Source organism: Chiloscyllium plagiosum, chromosome 42 (genome assembly GCF_004010195.1).
Source record: "Chiloscyllium plagiosum isolate BGI_BamShark_2017 chromosome 42, ASM401019v2, whole genome shotgun sequence".
Lineage (NCBI taxonomy): Eukaryota > Metazoa > Chordata > Chondrichthyes > Orectolobiformes > Hemiscylliidae > Chiloscyllium > Chiloscyllium plagiosum.
In genome coordinates, this window is record NC_057751.1 from 12,408,598 (window position 1) to 12,415,651 (window position 7,054).

Genomic DNA, 7,054 nt, shown 5'->3' on the forward strand with positions numbered 1-7,054 from the left:
TCACCTTTGTTCAGCTGCCTCACTATTCACAGCATGTGTGTATTGTCCATCCTGAATTGGTCTTGAGAAACTGGCCACTTTCCCGAATGCAATTAAATGACTTGAAAAGCCACTTTAGAGTCAACCACACTGCTGTGGGTCTGGAGACACAAATAGGCTAGATGTGACCTTGCATTAGACCAGAAGAAACAGGAGCAGGAGTAGGCCATTCAGCCCCTTAAACTTGCTCTGCCCTACAGTAGGCTGATGGCTGATCCGAACCTCCTCACATCCATTTTCCTGCCCTTTCCACTTACCTCTTGATTCCCCAGCTGATCAAGAATCTATCTAGCTTTGTCTTAAATATACATAAGGACTCTTTCCCCCTCAGCTCTTTGTAGCAAGGAGTTCCAGAAATTCTCAAAGTTCTGAGTGAACAAATTCTTTCTCATCTCAGTTATGAATTTTCACCCCTTTATTTTGAGCCTATGCCCTGTGATTTGAGAGTCTTCAGTGATGGGAAATCTTCGCATTTACCCTGTCAAACCCCTCAAGAGTTCACAATGTTTCAATGATATCACCTCTCATTCTTCCAAATTCCAGTGAATATCCTGAACAAGTATGACAGATTTCCTTGCCTGAAGCGACATTAGTAAACCAGTTAGATTTTATTACAGTTTGGTAGTTTCCTGATCACCCCAACTGAAATTAGCCTATTTTGGCAGATTTTATGCTGGACTAATGCCATTTACAAGTTCGCTAATGACACCACCATAGTCGGTCGAATCTCAGATGCCAACGAAACAGACGACAAATGGGAGGTGGAAGACCTGGAAAAATGGTGCACTGAGATCAATCTAGCTCTCAATGCCAGAAAAACTGAGAAACTCTACTTTTGGCAGGATGTTACCCATGTCCCCCTACACATCAACAGCACAGGTGGAACGAGTGGAGAGTGTCAAGCTCCTGGGAGTGGTCATCCACAATAAGCTTTCTTGGACTCTTCATGTGGATGCACTGGTTACAAAGGCCCAACAACATCTCATCTTCCTCAGGCAGCTAAGAAAATTTGGCATGACGGCAAATACCCTTGCCAACTTTTATAGGTGTGCAGTTGAGAGCATTCTGTCTGGATGTATCACTACCTGATATGGCAACTGTACTATTCAAGATCAGAGACAGTTACAAAGAGTGGTGAACTCGGCCCAGACAATCACAAACCTCCCATCTATAGAATCCAGGTCCGCTGTCAAAGAAAAGCAGCCAGCATTCTCAAAGATCCATCCCACCCTGGCAATGCCTTTCCACAACCTTTACCATCAGGGAGAAGGTACAGAAGCCTGAACATGCACACCAGCCAGTTTCATAAGTTTCCACCGTACTATTGTTAGAATACTGAATGGACTCACAAACTCTTAACATTCACCTGTACCTGTGTTTTTGTTTTTGCCGTTGTTTACCTATCATTTATTTATCTATGCTACTTAACTATGTGATCTGCTTGTATTGCTCGCAAGACAAAGCTTTTCACTGTGCCACAGTACACATAGCAATAAATTCAATTCAATTATTTCAGTAGTTGTATGGAGCTTTTTCAGCTGACGAGGTGGGACTTGAACTCAAGGGCAGAGTTATCACAGCTTCTGGCCAACATGTATTGGGTAGAAGGTTGGCATAATATGGTGAGAGCGAACAAAAAGAGAGAAATACTCTGTTAATTTCTCCCCCTTACAATTCATGCTGTTTTTAGGCAGGAAAGTGGATGTAATTTGTTCTTGGGATGTTGATGACACTGTCAAGAAGGATATTTATTGTTCATCCCTGGTGGATCTGAGAAGTTGGTTGTGGACTATCATCTTGAATTTTTTTTATTCATTTGTGAGATATCATCGTCACTGGCTGTCCGGCATTTATTGTCTGTCCCTATTTGCCCTTCAGAAGCTGGTGGTGAGCTGCCTTCTTGAACCGCTACAGTTCACATGCTCTAGGTTGACCTACAATGCCATTTAGGGTTGGGGGGCCAATCCAGAATTTTAAACCAGTGACATCAAAGCAACAGCATTTCTGTGCAATTTGCAGGAGAACTTGAATTATGTCCAATGACTTTGCTAAAATATGTCTTAATTAGTTGAGAACTCTTTTATTTTATCATTGCCAATAAAAAGAAGCATACATTTCTGTTTTGATTGATGTCAAATTAGTGACCACAATTTTTTTTTATTCATTGTAAAGGATAAAATTGTGAATACCTCTTGCACTAAAGTCTTTTTATGTTGGAAAACGGTTTGGAAGATGATTTATTTTTTTTATTTGAAATCTTTAAACCCTTTTGGTCCTGTTCATTTTTCAATGGAGGCATAGAGCAGGCCAATTTTCTCATAAAACAATACTAACGCTACCTCTTAAGAGGATAGTGCTTCAGTATATAGAGTTGATTTACTTCTCAATGTGATGAAGATGCATTAGCAAGCTGAATTTATAACAAGGAGAAACCTCATAACATGCTCCATCCCTACTCGCCTCAGAAATCTTGACTGCAAGTAGAGATCTGAGAAAGAAATTAGGGGAGTTTGAAATGGAACGCTAAGTTGTATGCCAGAAATTTGAGGTACAGTTTGCAAGACAAGTGAAGTAGCACTTGATATTGCAAAAACAAAGAAAAGTGTAACAAATGATGTCCAGAAAAGCAAATGTCAGTATTTTGGCCATTTGATCAGAGGTTAAAAGTTACACACATCCCTTAAACAGCATAAAGTGGAAAGACTGGTCATTTATGAAGAATTAAGAATTGGTTGATGAAGGTCATAAAAGTAGTTGCAGGCAAATTATAGTGAGTGTGTGATGCTGGCACAAGACAGACATATGTGACACACTGTGCCGTAAGTTCTGACAGGAGCAGCTAAAAGCAACAGCAGAAAAGTTTTATAATTACTTTTTAAGCAAGTGTATCCACAGAAGTGATTCAATGTGTGCATATGATTATTCACTCTGTTGTGTGACCCAGCATTTTGACAAGGAAAGAGAAATCCAGAAATTCCCAAATTAGGAACGGAGAAGCTGGAAATTCACAGAATATCCAGCAGCCTCTGAAACTGAACAATGTTTTAAATGGAGATCCAGTTGGAGGGTGTAAAAAACACATCATAAATTTTTGACATTTTCAATATCAAGCTAGTTCGTTCACACATTTATATGCATACATATTTTTGTCAGCTTTGAAGCATTTATCATGTTTGTTTCACAAAGGTGAATCATTAATGTGCCCACATCTGCAGATATTTGTCAGTGTGTGCCGAGAAGCCCTTGTGGACAGTAGTAGTAAGAGACCTGGGCTCAATTCCTGAAGTGAGCAATAACTTCTCTGAGTAGATTGGTTAGGAAAATATCTGAGCCAAATGATACCTGAAAATAACTCTCATTTCTTCTTTGCCCTAATTTGTGGATTTTCTGACCTAGGTCTCTCTTGCGGCTGATAGCATAGCTAAATAAGTACACAGGAGAGACTTGGAACGGCTTGACCACCAATTTTTATTCTTTGATAATAAGAGACTTGATTAGGCTAATGATCTGGCCCATTTCAGGGCCTCACTGTTCCTGCAACTTTGGGCCCATTACTAAGTACAACTTTGGTAACCGTCAAGCTATTTTAAAAAAAAAATACAACTATAAGATTAAATAGTTTGCAATTTTGTTGACTTGAGCAAGTGCAGCATGAAGATACACATCTCATTGTTTAGCTGTGCTTTGTTTCTGTTGACTGTTGATAGAGGATAAATATATTCAATTGTCGAGTTGAATATATTTTATATCCATGTTGAACATTTTATCAAAGTAAAGCTTTCACTGAACTTGTTGGTTTTTCTGTGATTTGCAGCTTGATTCTCCATTCGGACAATCTTGCTCCAGAACAGCACTTTGAGGAATGAGAAATCATGGCCTTAATGATTCTTGTCAATCTTTGTTCAATGAATAACTCTCTTAATAATCTCTAAATCAAAAGACTCAAGTTCCTGTCCAGAATGTTAAGCATCTGATCTGGGGAGATACTCTTGTGCAGTACTGAGGTAGGAAACTGCACTGCTGTCTTTTGCTTGAGACATAAAGCTGAGGCTGAAATTAACTCTTTTAGGTGGATGTTTCCAGTGATACTCTTCAAAGAACGAGCAGGAGGATCCTCCCTGATACCTTTTGGATTTCTCAATCAGTTGCTAAAATGATTACCTGGTCACGATCACAATAATATTGGTGCACAAATGGCCAGGTTGTGATAAAGATGACATCAATCTTTCTTTTTACATTGTTTGTTTCTTATTCATTTTAATTAGGTTCCAGAATCTGGGAGTTTATTACTTTGCAACCAGCACACACTGCAGCGAACCGCAGCCTAAACAGCACAACACAATAGGAAATCAGCCCTTATAGATTATCCCACAGTTTATTACTTCTTTGAAACTCCAACCCAGACATTTTTTTCCTCATTGTTTTACATTAGAAATGAGCAAACCACAGTTACCACAGGGCATAAACTGTTGAATGAAATGTTTTCCAGTGAGCAATTACAACTAAATTTGCAATTTTCAATAGGCTGCTTATACCTTATAATTAGTAAAATGTGACTGACCTATTATCCAGATCCTACACAGAGCAATCTGTGGCAAAAAAAAATTGTTTGGCTCACAGTTATTTCATTAAAAGCAGAAAAATTATTTTCTTTATTTCATTCTTCCCTGAATCCTCCCGTGAATCAGCAAGTCTCCGACAATGGAGTCAGACTACAAGCAGCTCAGTTTGTTGAAACCACCTTTCTATTATCACAATTGTTTTGGGTCAGTGCACAAACCATTGGGGGAGGTTTAATAGGGACAAATGCATGTGTTTGGGAGGAGGTGAGGGTTTTAAAGTCTCGCATGGTGTGTTGCCTGCCCGGTGCCAGGGTGCGAGACATCTCCGACCGGCTTGAAAGGATATTGGAGCGGGAGGGGGAGGATCCAGTTGTTGTGGTCCACGTTGGTACCAAAACATAGGCAAGACTAGGGTGGAGGACCTGTTTGGGCATTACGAAGCACTAGGCAGGAAATTGAAGCACAGGTCCTCAAGGGTCATAATCTCCGGATTACTGCCCGAGCCACGTGCCAATTGGCAAAGGGACAAGAAAATTAGGCAAGTAAACACGTGGCTAAAGGATTGGTGTGGGAAAGAGGGATTCCACTTCATGGGGCATTGGCATCAGTTGTGGAACAGGGGGGATCTGTACCGTTGGGACGGTCTCCACCTGAACCGATCAGGTACCAATGTTCTAGCGAAGAGGATAAATAGGGTGGTCAGTAGGACTTTAAACTTCTGAGTTGGGGGGAAGGGAAAGTGAAAGCAACAGGGAGTATGGAGGTAAATGGCAAGATAAGCAGCAGGATAGCATGTTTCCAGGCGGATTTAAAATTGAGGCAGACTGAGAATGCAGTAAAAAGCAAGGATAACTTAGGACATATGACTTCCAACATCTCTAATGATAAGGAAGTTAGCATTAAGGCACTTTACCTGAATGCTCGTAGCATACATAACAAAGCCGATGAACTAATGACACAGATAATAGTGAATGATTATGATGTAGTAGGCATCACAGAGACTTGGTTACAGGGGGGTCAGGACTGGCAGTTAAACCTCCATGGTTTTTCAACTTATCAAAAAGACAGAGAGGTGGGCAGAGGGGGTGGGGTTGCCTTGATAGTTAAGAACAAAATTAAATCTATGGTATTGAATGACATAGCGTCGGATGATGTGGAGTCTGTGTGGGTGGAATTGAGGAACCACAAAGGCAAAAAAAAACATAATTGGAGTTGTGTATAGACCACCTAACAGTGGTCAGGACCAGGGACGCAACATGTACCGGGAAATAGAGAAGGCATGTCAGAAAGGCAAGGTTACATTGATCATGGGAGACTTCAATATGCAGGTGGACTGGGTAAATAATGTTGCTAGCGGATCTAAAGAAAGGGAATTCATGGAATGCTTACAGGATGGCTTTTTGGAACAGCTTGTCATGGAGCCCACAAGAGAGCAGGCTATTCTGGACCTAGTGCTTTGCAATGAACCAGACTCTATAAAAGATCTTAAAATAAGGGAACCCTTAGGAAGTAGCGACCATAATATGGTAGAGTACAGTCTGGAGTTTGAAAGGGAGAAGGCAAAATCGGATGTAATAGTGTTACAGTTGAATAAAGGTAATTATGAGGGCATGAGAGAGGAACTGACTAAAATAGACTGGAAGCAGAGGCTAACCGGGAAGACAGTAGAGCAAAAATGGCAGGAGTTTATAGGTATAATTGAGGACACTGTACAGAGATTCATTCCCAAGAAAAGAAAGATTAACCGGGGAGGGATTAGACAACCTTGGCTGACAAAGGAAGTCAGGAAATGTATTAAAGAAAAAGAGAGATCCTATAAAATGGCTAAGAACAGTGGGAAATCAGAAGATTGGGAAGGATACAAAAGCAAACAGAGGATAACAAAGAGTGTAATAAGAAAGGAGAGGATCAAATATGAAGGTAGGCTAGCCAGTAATATTAAAAATAATAGTAAAAGTTTCTTTCAGTACATAAGAAACAAACGACAGGCAAAAGTAGACATTGGGCCACTTCAAACTGATGCAGGAAGCCGAGTGATGGGAGATAAGGATATAGCAGGAGAACTTAACAAGTACTTTGCGTCAGTATTCACAGTGGAAGACATGAGTAATATCCCAAAAATTAAAGGGTGTCACGGGGCTGAGTTGAGTATGGCTGCCATTACGAAAGAGATAGTGCTAGAAAAGTTAAAAAGTCTTAAAAGTGATAAATCTCCTGGCCCCGATGGGATACACCCTAGAGTTCTGAGAGAGGTGGCTGAGGAAATAGCAGAGGCATTGGTTGAGATCTTTCAAGAGTCACTGGAGTCAGGAAAGGTCCCAGATGATTGGAAGATGGCTGTTGTAACCCCCTTGTTCAAGAAAGGATCAAGGCAAAAGATGGAAAATTATAGGCCAATCAGCTTAAAATCGGTTGTTGGTAAAATTCTAGAACCCATCATTAAGGATGAGGTT